General features: G+C 38.7%; 1 non-coding gene across 1 annotated transcript; it reads left to right on the top strand.

The window, feature by feature from the left end:
- Positions 1–3,771: 3,771 nt before the first annotated feature.
- Positions 3,772–3,878, top strand: LOC118760516 (U6 spliceosomal RNA). Its single transcript, XR_004996824.2, has one exon. It is a non-coding gene; the product is annotated as a U6 spliceosomal RNA (small nuclear RNA).
- Positions 3,879–15,382: the final 11,504 nt, after the last annotated feature.

Below are 15,382 nucleotides of genomic sequence, written 5' to 3'. Positions count from 1 at the left end.
CAATGCATGGTTGATGGAAGGATCCTGTACTGCAGGTATAACCTTTCTTCTGTCCTTCTTAATGAAATGTCCTTGTATTTGAATTCCAAAGGTGCTTTGGTCTCATCCCTGAAATGTGAGATCGTCACAATGGCCATGGCAGGGCAAGGGTACTAGTATGTCTTTTTGTGAGGATAATTAGAGCCCAGGACCTCGTATTTCACCATCTTGGTGACATAGATTCTGATTATTTTTTCTGATTCATTCATAATTTCAGAATAATCTGTTGCCTCCCAGAACATCTGTAAGTTCTTATACTTGTCATTTTACCTTTGTTGTTGTTCTTTTTTTTTTTATTCCCTTGGAACTGAACATTTATTTTGGTGTAGAAATTTTCAAAATTCCTGTATAACTTTCTCATAATGTACATTTCCTTGATCTTTTATGAAGATTCCTCATGATAGCATACTTGAAAGATAATTTTGATGCTTATATAGTTCCAATTTAATGTTTTTCCTCAGCACTTCGACTATATTGCTTTATGTTTTCTCAAGGGTTCGCTTTTGTGGAGTAGAATCCTATTACCAGTTCAGATGTCCCTTGTAAATTACACATAGCATTCCCATGCCTGCATTTTGCTTCTTTTCTCTATCACTTCTTTAGATTGTCATACTACATATGTCTAAATGTGCTTGGTATATATTGTCTATTCCAAATCAGAGGATACATACATTTCATTAATTTCAGCATTTTCTGAGCCATTATTTCTTTAAATATAGCCTTAACAATTTGCTTTAATTTTGCTTTCTAGATCTTCAGTTAGGCATGCATTAAACTTTCCTGTAGTATCCACCGACTCTGAAATTCTATTTAATAGTTTCCTTATTTTGTGGCTTACTTTGGTTTTTATTTTTGCTTCATATGATTTTTTAATTTTCTTCCTTTGCAAAGCTATCTGCTTTTTTTAAAGATTTATTCATTTTTTTTTTTTTACTACAGCCAGATATACACAGAGGAGGAGAGACAGAGAGGAAGATCTTCCATCCAATGATTCACTCCCCAAGTGAGCTGCAACGGGCCGATGCGCGCCAATCCGAAGCCGGGAACCTGGAACCTAATCCAGGTCTCCCACGCGGGTGCAGGGTCCCAATGCATTGGGCCGTCCTTCCTCAACTGCTTTCCCAGGCCACAAGCAGGGAGCTGGATGGGAAGTGGAGCTGCCGGGATTAGAACCGGCGCCCATATGGGATCCCGGGGCTTTCAAGGCGAGGACTTTAGCCGCTAGGCCACGCCGCCGGGCCCGTAAAGCTATCTGCTTTTATACTATGTTGTACAATTATAATATCTGAAGTCTTTGAGAATAGAGAATAAGTTTTTTCTTCTTGTTTCCATGCAAGCTCTAAGTATGTTTATGCTGCAGTTGAATTCATTCTGCATGAGTTCTGCGGATCTGTGCTTAATGATGCTTCCCTCAAAAGGGGTTTTTGTGTTTGTTTCTTCCAGGTGCAGAGTTGTTACCAACCAGAGACCTCTTTAATTTAACTTCTTGTTTTTCAGTTTCCTGAGAATGGTATAAATACAAATTGCAGATATAACTGAGGTTAGGCAGATTGCAACCCGTCTCCTGAGAGTTCATTTTCCTACACCTGGAGTTAGAGAGAGAGGCAGTTTTTTTGCTCATGGGCTTCCTTTGGCATCAGGCAAATATTTTGCTCTTATTCAGTAAGGGGAGCTTCTCCCTCAACGCTGTAGCAGGGGATTCAATTCAGACATCCTGCTTGCTCTTGATCCGGTCCAAGGCATATGTTACCTAGGGCATATACAAGTTAATTCTTCAGATGAGTTTCTGGAATAATTAGCCTGTGAACCAGGTTTATATTTGCATTTGATCATCACTTTGTCTTCAGTGCCTCTCTCTTGCATGTGCACTATTTGTTTTCCTCACCATTTCCCTGTCTTTTAAGATCTCTTATTTCCTATCATCTCAACCATGTATTTAAAATTGAGTGTGTTGTAGCTTACCTATAATGAAGGTGGTTTGAGGAAGGACATTTCAGATTATCCATACTGCTATGCTGATGAAAGTACACCCTGCCCTTTTAATAGGTATTCAATAAAAGCAGGCCTGATGTCAGAGATGAAACTTATTTTTTTTCTAACCTTATCTTTGGAGCCCTGTATCAGAATCCTGTGATGGATTCCACAGGGAGAAAAGTCTTTTATTTCTTTTTCATAGTTTTCCCTGGAATTGTTGACAGATTCAGATGCCTGTATTATTGCCAAACAACAACCCAAAGTAGTTTGGAGACATTGCTGTAGGACTTCCAAACTGGGTCCACATGCTCAACATACATAAAGTCAGTCACTAACGTTGGGGTGGTAGAACAAAGTGGGCAATTATTTCAAAGTGTGGAGCAAGAAGACAAGGAGGTATTGATTAATTCCTGGGATTCCAGAATAGTTATGTTTGAAGATTCTAATATATTGAAATTGGGATTTAAAGACACATGATCAGCCTGTGTACAAGTTCTTGGTTGGTCAATACAGCTCACTTTTCCTTTGGTTGATTGATGATGCAGTGCTGTTTAGGGAATTCATGTTGGCATTGTGACCTCCAGTATGTCAAGGAATTACATGAAAGTGGCATGGTAGTTATATTATCTATAGTCCTGCAATTCCCTTACCCAAATGCACTAAAAATCTACACTGGCCACTGAGGGGTTTTTTTTTGTTTGTTTTTTGTTTTTTGTTTGTTTGTTTTTTTGAAGCAAATGACTACTTGAGTCTAGTAACTAAAACATTTTAAGAACCAGTGGACCTCTCCCCTAAGTCAGTGCATGCATTTTTATTAAAAGCAGTCACAGAGGCCTTAAGCTAAGGGAGGCTGACAAAGGGATGTTTCTACATTATAGGGGTTCAATTTCAGTATCTAGGTCATTGCTCTGAGCTTAGCAAACAATGTTGTGAATGATTTACAAATACCAATTATATCAATTATTTGTAGTACAATAAATACTGGTGAAAATAATGCTCATTCTGTTTACTATTTTAGTATTGTTTATATTTTTACTTTTTAGCTTAGTTGTACAAGAAACTGGAATAAATGGAAGCTTCCTTCAGAAACTAGAAATATCTCCTGAGAAATTAAAGCTCACTAGAAACAACTGTATTAAATTTGCAGCCATAAGGCAAACAGAGCAGGATTCCTCTGGAAAGCATGTGATATACTTGGCATCAGGTGCTATGGTACATAACGTTTTTATGGTCTTGATTTTGATATTTCATTGCTTTTGAGATTTTAGGACAGTTATTCTCCCTCTGAAAAACCTGTAAAAAAGAAAATAGTAGCCCCTGACTGATATCTATTTAGGGCTGGCATGGGCACTCACAGGTAAACCTTTTGCATTCTGTAGAACATAAAAATATTTTGCAAAACATTAACATCAGAGAGCATCAGACTGTCACAATGATAAGGCATGACAAAAAATCATCACTATGTAGAGCAATCATTTCTGAATGCAGACAAAACAAACGGTTTCTAGCTCCTAAGCAATTGCAGTTTTATACTTGCTGGATTTCGGTACCTCTTGTATAAAAATTAGTGGTATCCAATTTAGAGAGATATTGTTGATTATTGGGAAAGCCTAATATGAAGCAAATCCATGCTTATGTAAACTCTTTCCAGAAATCCAAACCCTTTCACATCCTTCTTTCAACTGAAAATGCCCTCTTATTCCTCCATGAAATGCCATGCCATATTGCAAAGAGCCAATACATTAAGTTTGTTCAACTGTGCTCACTTTGGCAGCACATATACTAAAATTGGAATGACACAGAGAAGATTAGTATGACCCCTCCACCAGGATGACATGCAAATTTGTGAAGCAGTCTATATTTTTAGGAAATAATTAAAGTCAAGAAGCAACCAATAGAATGGGAGAAAATCTTTGCACACTACACAAGTGATAAGGGACTCGTATCAGGATTTACAAAGAGTTTCAGAAACTCAGAGTCAGTTAAAAAAAACTATGAAGAAATGGGCAAAGGAAATGAGACATTTTTCAAAAGAGCAGATTCAAATGGCTAACAGATACATGAAAAGTTGCCCAAGCTCCCTAGCCATCAGAGAGATACAAATGAAAACCACTTTGAGGTACCATCTAATTCCAGTGAGATTGGCCTACATTCAGAATTCTACTAACAACACCTGCGGGGGTGGATGCAGGGAGAAAGGTACCCTCCTTCACTGCTTGTGGGTGTGCAGGCTAGTATAACTACTAAGGAAATTAGTATGGAGAGTGCTTAGAGAATTGCAAATAAATCTGCCATATAACCCAGCTATCCACTCCTAGGAATATACACGAAGGAAATGAAACTGCATGTAAGAAAGAGATCTGTAATCTTATATTCACAGCAGCACAATCTACAGTAGCAAAGACATAATCTACAATAGCATCTGGAAACATTCTAGATGCATGTCCAAATGAGAGTGGTAAAAGAAACTTTGGTGCATCCACTCCATGGAATATTACTCAGCCATTAAGAAGAATGAATTTATACCATTTGCAACTAGATGGTCCCAACTAGTGACCATTATGCTCAGTGAAATAAGTCAATCCCAAAAGGACAAATAGCATACATTCTCCCTAATATAAAGAAGCCATCGTGCAGATTTTAAGTTCAATAACCCTTTCCATACTGTTTTTGCTGAATCCCATGTGTTTTGATGTTTTTTATTTCATTTTCATTTCTTCCAAATGGTTTCTTTTCTTGTTGAATTCACTGCTGACTCATGGATTGGATGGTGTCATCATTTTACTCAAGAGGCTTTTGTGTTTTCATTATCTATGCATTGGTGATCCAGTGGCATGCTTTTTAGACTCCATGTTGCTGCAATTTTATTGTTGTTTTAGTTTCATACCTGTTGTTGACTTTGTTTCATGGCTTCTCATTTAAGGGAATTTGTAGTGATAGCATAGTAGAGACTGCCTTACCCAGATGTGAAGATACAATGCTACATGCATCCCTACTTCCAAATCAAAGATGGACTCCCAGTGAAACTGTTGGAAACATGTAGACAATGGGATGCTAGACTGTGTGACATTGTTTGTACCAGCAATGTCGAGGCACACTTAAATAATAGATTGATAGAATCATAACTCCTTATGAACAACTATACTATTGTAATAATATGGAGAAAATCAGGGGATGGGAATTTGTAGGGAGGGAGAAATCCACACCCTATGGAACCACACCATAAAATTCAATAAATAAATAAATAAATATGTAAATATTTTTTAAAAATTTGTTCAACTATAGAATTTTTTCTGGTGATCTGTTTGGGTATTGATGTAGAACTGTACATTGCTGATGAGTAACACATGACTCAATTAGACAGTTTATCAAAAAATAAATTTTAACATTGGGAGCACAGGTTACAATGGGATAGATGTGAAATTTCCCTGCCATAACATCATAAATCATGCACATAGTGATCCGAATGTGCTGGTACCCTATTTGAAATGAAGAAAGAAAAAGAGGCAAGGGTTACACTTCGCTATTTTGGGGAGAATAAACTACTATCATATTGATGAACTTGTTATCTGGTATTCATTCACCCCCATAGTGTTTTACAGCAATATTCATAATTACTCAATTTTCATACAGGAAATTTTTCCAAAGAATGAAGACCACTACTTTAGAACAATATAGCTCCCTTCAGAGCAAAAGAAAGAGAAATTAGAATTACACATTTATGTTTTAGATTTCTGGTAACATAATCCCATGGGTTAGGTGAAACCAGTTTAATGTAAATGTGAAGTGTAACAAAATATGAGTTTGTGAGCCTTTCAGAGGAAGCAGGAAATTTGATGTGCTGAGATAGCAAATAGGACTGAGGAAGTCTGAGTTTATTTCCCAGCCTCAGAGCACTCGGCCTAGATTTGTGAAAATGTTAAGAATGATGAATGAGCTGTAAATAGAAGATTTCTCTGACTGTGAGCCATAAACAACCATAAATGGATTAGACTGAACAGCTGGGAGCAAAATCGTGGGCATTATGCAGGCACACAGTACCAGCTGCGGACTGTAACTTGCATCCCACCCTATTGATTAGCTGTTCCATGGACCATAATAAAACTATCATGGTTAATTGCTAGAAAGAAGCACACACCTAAAAATAGGCAAGTTAAGGTGTCAGCCCTCCACTTTACTTCGCAAAGGTATTATAATTTGTGTTTCATCACAGCACTTTTTCTGAGGGATCTGTATTGCTCATATAACCCTCCCCAACCACAGAAGCACACACTTTTCTCAGGCATGGGGACATTGATTACATTGTGTTGCCTTCTAGCTATGGATCAGTGACTTCATGTATAAGTAACTTCTGATCTGCTAAAATTCCAAAGGAAAAATGTAGCATGTTACAATGCAACCTAGGTAACACTGAACATGTTTTTCAATATCAGGCTATACATTGTATCCAGCAGGTCAACTTGATCATTTAATTCTGTCTGCATTTCTACTTACACAGAAACTGTACAAGTAGCAACCCCATACATCTTCTAGTTACGAAGTGGATATTAGTCTTCTTCATTATTGTTATTTACACTCAAGGGAAGGCGACAGGTGTTTGATAAGGGACTCTGTGGTGTTCCTCCTGCATTTAATATGTGTAGTATATTGGATAGAGAATGTTTTGGTTTATGTCATATACTGTATTAGGAAGGAGCTAATGGACTATTTAGTTTGGTATTCTATCACAGCTATCCTATTTGAAAAGGTGATACATCACTTGAGGCTTTATTGTAAGAGGGTGTGTGAACAGTATTGGCTACTTGCTTTTCCCCCTATAGTGCAATATAGGTACATGTGCTTGGTTCATAAATCATACACATGTCACTGGTGGGGGGATGGGTGTGTTTTACCAATGTGCAGTATGATGTGAGAGGAACTTATTTCTAGGAGCTGTACACCTCTCTACCTGGTTTCCTGAAATACTCTGGAATATACTTTTCCATCTGCTGTATTGCCAGAATTTCCACAACATGTTGCCTAAAAGCACCATTTGGTTTTATTGATTCTTGTATGCGGTTGATAAGATCCTTGACTGTGTTTTTATTTGCATGATGGCATAGGAAAGAAGTTGTTTGCCAGTAGGGTACAACTTTCCTTACTGTGACCACCCAGGCTGCCTGATGATCTGATTTACTGCCCTGGCCATTTTGGTCCCCTCCTATTTACAACCAACCCACAAACATAGGCTTAAAACAGTCATCTGTATTTCATTGGTGGAATTAATGCATGTTTATTGAGTCTCTACTATGTATTTGGGTAGCTTAGCACTGAGAGTAGACACACGCCTGGGTGTATTATATAAACAACTTCCATTTTATTTATGGTACTAATGTTATACCATATCACATTTTTTTCCTTCCACAGCACAATGGTGTATGCACTCATTAAGGTTTTTGGTTTAGGTGTTTTGAAGCAAAATTAGGGCCATGGCTAAAAAAGACAACATTCTTAAAACCAGAGATTTGGAGGCAAAATACAGATGTAACAGCCGCATGGTCAAACCTTCTAGAATTTTTGCTATTTTTTGTAGTTTGCAGATTTTCCTTTTTAATGAATTATAGGAATAATCAAAGCCCCTAAGAAATGAAGACTTTCTTCTTCACTATGGATCCCTGAATTTTTCATGAGAAACAATTTCAGTTGTTGAATCAGTTCCCCTGATCAGCTTGGGAGATTAATCTCTCCCCTCTGGACAACTGTGTAGTGGGTTGTGTTCTCCCAAAAGGTATGTCTGACCTTACCTTTGGACCTGCAAATGGAAATAGGGTCTTTGAAAATGTGATTAATTTAAGGATCCTGATCTGAAATTGTATTGGATTTTGGATGGGCCCCAAATCCAATGAGTTGTATTTTTAGAAATTAGGGAAAGATTTGAGGTACAGGAAGAGGGAAATCCAAGCAAAAATGAATATAATAATTAACGTGATCTAGCAGCAAACCAAAGAAAGTCAAGGAATGCCTACAGTAGCCACACAGTAGGGGAGAGGCATGGCACAGCATCTCTGATTCTCTAGAACAAACCATACTGCTAAAATCCTGGTTTCAGTTTTGGCCTTCAGAACTGTAAAAGGACAAATTTGTGTTGTTTTAAGTTACCAAATGATTAATTTGTTACAGCAGGCCTAGGAATCCAATACAAAGTCCCATTCTTAATTTCATACCCGGTTCCCCTAGAATGAACTTAGTATAAATGGAAAGTGTTTGTTGCCATTGGTGAATGATCCCTACTAGTTGTTTCCTTTGCTAAACATCTTTGATATCACTTTTTATGTGCTAAACTCTACTGAAAACTTTACTTGTTTAGATACAAGCATGCTATAATTATTTTTCTTTCCTTCTTAGCATCTCTACTAATCTTAAAAACTTAAAACACCGTATATTCTATGATAGCATGTTTCTGAAGTACCTCTTACATATTCATTGTGACTTGCACATTCAAATATTTCCCTCAGAGTTTCATCAGAAAATCTTATTCTTTTAAAAATATATGCATGTATCCAGCTGTGGGCAATGGCCTAGGTTGCATTGTACTTAGGCAAGTATTACATTGCTGGGAGAAAAGCAGCTAATACCTGGCAGGCATCCTGTGCCTAGCTAATACCAAATCTGTGTTTTCCACACCAGTGTGCCAGCACATTCATCTAGTCTACTCTATTTTTTTCTTCTAAAGATATGTTTGGGGGGGGGGGAGTGCCAATTCTGTGAGTCCTGGTGGCAGACGATCCGACGGGGTCCTGATCATCTGGCTTTGATCCTTAGGCCTTCCTGTGTGGTGGGTGCTGGGTCCATGAGTTCCAGGGGCAAGTAGTCCAGCAGGGCCCAGGTCAGGCACTCCGGGATGCCCTCCTCAGTGGAAAAACTGGAGCAGTGGATGGCAGGCCCAGAAGCACAAGGAGGATATGGCAGCCCATTAAGGCCTATAGAGGAAATCTGGTACGATAGCAGAAGGAAGGTGCAACATATCAGACAACTACTCCAACAAAGCAATGAGAGCAAATATCTGGGCAAATGGAGATTCTAAGGTTGACTATGTCAGCCAATGGACCTTGGAAGGATTTCTTCATCCTTGGATCAGTGAGATTGACAGCATTTCAGAACTATCAAAACCACTTAAGCAGAATGCTTGGAACATGCTCCACATTGGGGATGCTGGGTTGATACTTGTGGCTGTTTCCCATCTCTGAGTAATGGGCCAGTTGGGAGGCTAGGTTGGCTTACAACCTTTTCTCCCCACTTCCCAGGACGAAGGAAAAGAATATTTGGAAGCCATGGTCTCACCCACTTTCCCGTAACCCTTGACCCTTACAACTCTGATCAACTATGTGATCAGCATTAAAAATTAAAATTAAATATATTTATATATATTATATATACATGTATACGCACAAAATATGGGCCTTAAAATGTATGGCTCTTGTGTATTCTGACAATTTTTTATATCCAAATGAGCAATGAATCTTTCTTTTTTTTAATGAACTGTGAAAGTACCGTTATGTGTATGTTGGATGTGGGGTATTAGTGAAATCCTTTTATGGACTGAATTTGTAGTCCTAGAATTGGCAAGTTGTGTTCTTCCTGTTTTTATTGACTGTAATAGTGTGTACGAAGTTTCTTCTGTCTGGTCTGTTTGATAACCAATCATCCTTTTCTTGCAGTGCTAAGAAAGGAAAGTGGTTTTAGTTATGAATGTACCTTTTCCTTCTGCTGTGGCCCTTGTGTGTTTTCTAGCAAGGGCTGAATTAATTCTCTGCAGGCCACAGGTATCTTTCACTTACAACCCTAATTTGTATACTCATAAAATAAGAAGTAAGGTAGCAGTTAAGTAGGCCAATGGTAGGAGAACACGGGAGAAGCAGTTAAAACAATCTCACTTCTTAAAATGGTGTTTGATCATGCGCCTCATGTGGACCAGATCAGGGAAAAACCAGGCTGGGCTAATTATTCCTACTGGTGCAATCTACAATTAGAGTGGGTGAGGGTTGTTGGGACTTAGCCACAGCATCAGCTGGCAGAAGCTGGCACTGGGGGCTAGCTCTGTCAAGTTAAACCACAGAACCACCTGGAGAGTGCATAATCTGGGAGTGGGAGTGGCCTGGGAGGGAAATAGTGGGCTCCTCCCTCTTGGGTTACCACCCCCACGGGAGGGCACAAAAACTAGGACAGGGGCTAGGGTGGCTAGACAGAGACACCCAACAACATCCGTGAAGGCTGGATATTTGAGCTGGTTAGATGGAACAAGGTTTTAATACCCATTGACATGTATGAGAGCAGAAGGGGATGTGGGACAGACTGGACTAGTCAGCCACACATACTGGCAAACCAGGGTAGGGGGAGGGCCTGGTGAGGGTTATTGTGGGTCGCTCCGACTAGGCTGCAGCTCCCACTGGTTTATGTGAGGGCTGAGTATGTGCTGGGCAGAACCAGGCTGGACTGCAAACCCCCATTGGTTCCAGTGGAAGACAGGGATGGAAACAGAACCAACCCAGCAATTGCAACCACCGGCTGATCGGGGCAATGGACTGTGCCAGGCCCTCTGCTTTCTAGTACATACAAGAATCTGGTTTGGGAACACCTCAAAGTTTCTTTTGGGATCCCCGCAATCAAGCTTCCGGACTCAGAACTCTAACCATCAAAAGACAGAGGACAGAACAAGTCAATCAACCACCTCAGCTATATGTTGGCAATGAAAATACTGGGCAAACCTAACATAACATGTTAGTTTGTTATATGTTGTGTGTAAACTAAAATTGAAATGTCAATGAGATGGTCACAGAAGGTGGTTAAGAACTCGCATTTACTTTTACCATATTGGTTACTCATTACTATGTCAATTAATTCCATAATGATGTAAATTTTTGCTGATGGTATGTTGGAGCTTTTAATTGATCGGGATGATACTCTGCTGGCTCTGTCTTCAGACCAGAGAGGGTATACCTAAGAAGCCGTTGAACTTGACTGGACAATAAGATGATGGACTCTATGTTTGGTATATGCTTGCAATGGGGGAATCTCAACTGAACTTGAACTGTGGTTATGCAACAAGGTGGAGGGATCCACCATGGTGGGAGGGTTTGGGGAGGGGTGGGGAGAATCCCAGTACCTATGAAACTGTGTTACATAATACAATGTAATTAATGAATTAAAAATAATAATAATAATAAAAAAGAAAATACTGGGCAAATGGAGACTCTATGATAGACTATGTCAATCAGTGGATTCTCCGACGACATCATCATGCTTGGAGTGGTGAGAGTGGCAGCAATTCAGAACTGTTGAACTATCAAAACCACTTGAGTAAGACCCTCGGAGCATGCCCCACATCAGGGACCTGGGGTGGGTGGGAGACTGGGTGGGGCTTCTCCCTTAAAATCCTCTTTTACATCAGATGTATTAAGGAAACAATATGGAACTAATTGTTTTGCCCATCTTCCTGTAGTGCTTCAACATTTTTACCCTAATTATGTCAAGATTGTAAAAAGAAATAATAAAAAAATTATTTCCACGGCAGGAGAGACCAAAAAAAAAATGGTGTTTGATCAATGCTCCAAAATTTGGATTATTGGTCTATTATATGTGATTAACCTTTTTTTTAAAGGAAAGAATAAGGAGGAATATATAATAGTGGATAAAAAGGCACTTATTCTAACACATTAACTCTGCATTCCTCTTCCTGCTTTTCAGAATCCAGTGTGATAGCTAGTTGTAGGTTTCAACTCAACTGGATTAAGGTTTACCCTAAAAGCTGACAGAGCATTATTTCTGGGCATGTCTGTTAGGATGTTTAAGGAAGAGACTGGCGTTTGACTCAGTGGGCTAAGTAAGAAAGATTCACACCCATCCCATGTGGACAGGTTCCTTTTAATCATCTAGAGACAGAGGGCCAATTGTCAGAGGAATGGTGAATTCATTCTCCCTTTCACTGATGCTAAAACACACTTCTTTTTTTCTTGCACATCAGAACCCCACCAAGTTCCCCAGTGTTTGGGGACTAGTCCTCACAGAAATGCCCCCTGACACCAACATTCTCAGGCTGTCAGTCTTATATTGCCAGTTAAACTGTCAGCTTGCTTGCTTCTAAGTCATTTGTACTTGAACTGAGCCATGCTATCTTCTTACCTTCATTCTGTAGTTCACCGAGAGAACACTGCAGGACTCTTTAGCTCAATAATTTAATGAACCAATACAGCTAATTAATCTTCTGTTATCTAGTTATCTTCCAGCTATCCCATTCGTTCTATTTCTGAAAATAATTCTGACCAATACATATACTCCACATTCTGAAAAAAAAATGTAGCTTTCAAAATTTAAATCTGCCTTGATAGATCAAAATGATTCTTTTAAAGTGAAAGGGTTGGAGGTAGAGATAGGTTTTATTAAAAAAAAAACAGGATATGGGTGTGGTTCATTAATTGATAAATGTATTATACTAATATGAGATAATAACTGGGGAGGCTGCGCATGGTTCATTAATTGTGACAATACATCATACAAATATAAACTTTCCCTAAGGCAACCAGGGTATTTGGAATTCTTTATACTAACTCAAAAGTTTTACAAATTTAAAACCAATCTGAAATAGAGCACTTTTAAAGAAGTAGTTACATTTTCCTTGCTTATGGGCTTTGATCAAATCAGAATAAACTTCTCTCTCTCCAAATTCCCTGACATTTCCTGTACAAGGATGTCAAGGAATAGATCCAGTACATTCTGTCATTTTGTATGTAGATTCTCCAACTAAACGCCTACCCATAAGGTTCTGCATGCTAGGGACAGAAGGGATAAAAGCCTTCCCTGTAATTCAAGCAGTCTGACAGGGTTAAGTTTTTGTGTTTGTGTTTGATTTTTTAAAATTATTTTTCATGACACAATTACATAGCACATAGCAGAATGATAGACTTGTGGCTGCTGCTGAAGGACTATACTACTGTAATAATGTGGGGGGAAACAGTGGGAGCATGGAATAGGAGAGTAGACGGGGAGATTTCTGTGTTTAGCGTAAGTTTTAAGTTGGGTAGAAGTAGATGGGAAAGCTAAAAGCTATGGCTTGGCATCAGTAAAGAACACAAGTGTATGTCAACCAGTAGATTCCTTAGAGATTTCATGATGCTTGGAGTGGCGAGATCAGCAGTAATTCAGAACTGTCGAACTATCAAAACTTCTTGAACAGGACCCTCAGAACATGCCCTACACTAAAAAAAATTTTTTTAATTTAAAAAGAACACAAGTGTCTCCAATCTTTTGCTAGGTGTCTTCATACATTGGCTTAAGGGAACATTTCAGATCATACCAAATTTCTTCACAGTTTGCTGAAATTTGGACCCAAATTCACATTTCCTCTGACAATTGGCCCTCTGTCTCTAGATGATTAAAAGGAACCTGTCCACATGGGATGGGTGTGAATCTTTCTTACTTAGCCCACTGAGTCAAACACCAGTCTCTTCCTTAAACATCCTAACAGACATGCCCAGAAATAATGCTCTGTCAGCTTTTAGGGTAAACCTTAATCCAGTTGAGTTGAAACCTACAACTAGCTATCACACTGGATTCTGAAAAGCAGGAAGAGGAATGCAGAGTTAATGTGTTAGAATAAGTGCCTTTTTATCCACTATTATATATTCCTCCTTATTCTTTCCTTTAAAAAAAAGGTTAATCACATATAATAGACCAATAATCCAAATTTTGGAGCATTGATCAAACACTATTTTAAGAAGTGAGATTGTTTTTAACTGCTTCTCCCTTGTTCTCCTACCATTGGCCTACTTAACTGCTGCTAACTTCTGTAAGTCATTCTCATCCGTAGCCTGGAGCTCCTTCTCATATATCTTAACTTGTCTATTATGTCATTCTCCTAACTATTACATGAATTGCATTATAGTTAGTATTTTCACCTGTTTTTTTTTCTCTGCAATCCCCAGTTCCTAGCATGGTTCAGTAATAGTAGATTCTAATAAATATTTGTTATTAAACGTTTTACAGAAGGAATCAGAATGGAAGTGGGTTTAAACTGTGGGGAAAAAAATGAAATGGTCTGAAAACATTGGTTATTATGGTAGTGGCAAAAAGTGCCAGGCTGTGTGAAGTCACATAACTGTATTTTGATGTACTCTTCCCATGGGGCAAACAGCATAGTCCAGGATGGCAGCAGGAAAAGCGGAGAGCAAAGGCAAAACCAATAATTCTTGCTGTGATCTCACTGCCATTTTCTGTGGTATTCCTCCTGTCTCCTTCATTCTTCCCGATCAAGGAAATGTTCAAGAATATGGGCATAATTAATTCAAAATTATCTTGACAACATTCTGATGGTTTGCTAAGCACAACTATCATTCATCAATTCTTTTTTTTTAGTACTATAATATTGTTGTTTCACAAACCCTGAGTTCAAGAAAAGTATGCTTATTTGAACACAGGCAATTCTAATATTTTAGTTTGAGACAACTAGACTGCAAATAAATTGCATGAATATGGTTCCACCACTGTTGGAACAGGCAGCACTAGTGTGTGTGAAGCTGAAATTTTGGGGTGTTATGGAAACATGCCTCCCTTCTCTCTTCCTCTGGCAGGCTATTTGTGGCAAATCATGCCACAAGTGAGATAATTGTGAATGGGGCAAAGGAGATAGTTGCATCTTGCTGGGAGGCTATTGAGAAATAAGTCTGTCCTTTTCCAGTTGAGAGCTTCTGATGCTGCTGCATTTTCCTTGTCTCACTTCCTTCAGCAGTAACTTCTTCCTTCTTCCTCAATTTATTTGTTTTTACTTGAAAGGGAGATTTACAGAGAGAACGAGAGACAAGCAAAGATTTTCCATTTACTGTTTCATTCCACAAATAGCTACAAAATCTTGAGCTGAGCCAATCCAAAGCCAGGAGCTGCTTCTGGATCTCTCACATGGGTGCTGTGTCCCAAGAATTTAAGCCATCTGCTTCCTTCCTAGACCATAATCAGGGAACTGGATTGGAAATGAAAACAGCTGGTTCATAAACCAGTACCTATGTGGGTTAAAGGTGAAGGATTAACTTGTTTAGCCATTGTGCTGGCCCCCACCACTAACTTCCACCACTTAATTGATGTTCTTGAGTTAGAAATAAGGATTTCCTGGAATTGGAGGCATCTATATGGGCTTGCCTTTAGGGATGCATTCTTACCATTTTTAAAAATGTTTTTTATGTGCCTCTTGATTAGCTGATAATTGTTATTAATGGAATCTCTTTCTTCCTGGCTGACTGGCCAGGCTAAAGAATAAAAATTGTAAGGAAATGGAATTAATAACTTCATCATAATGCATCATACAGATAAGCCAGTAATTGCAAGGTCAGATGAGCATACACAG

Source organism: Ochotona princeps, chromosome X, assembly GCF_030435755.1.
Source record: "Ochotona princeps isolate mOchPri1 chromosome X, mOchPri1.hap1, whole genome shotgun sequence".
Classification (NCBI taxonomy): domain Eukaryota; kingdom Metazoa; phylum Chordata; class Mammalia; order Lagomorpha; family Ochotonidae; genus Ochotona; species Ochotona princeps.
The sequence above is the reverse complement of the archived record's forward strand: the minus strand, read 5'-3'. Positions and strand labels throughout refer to the sequence as shown.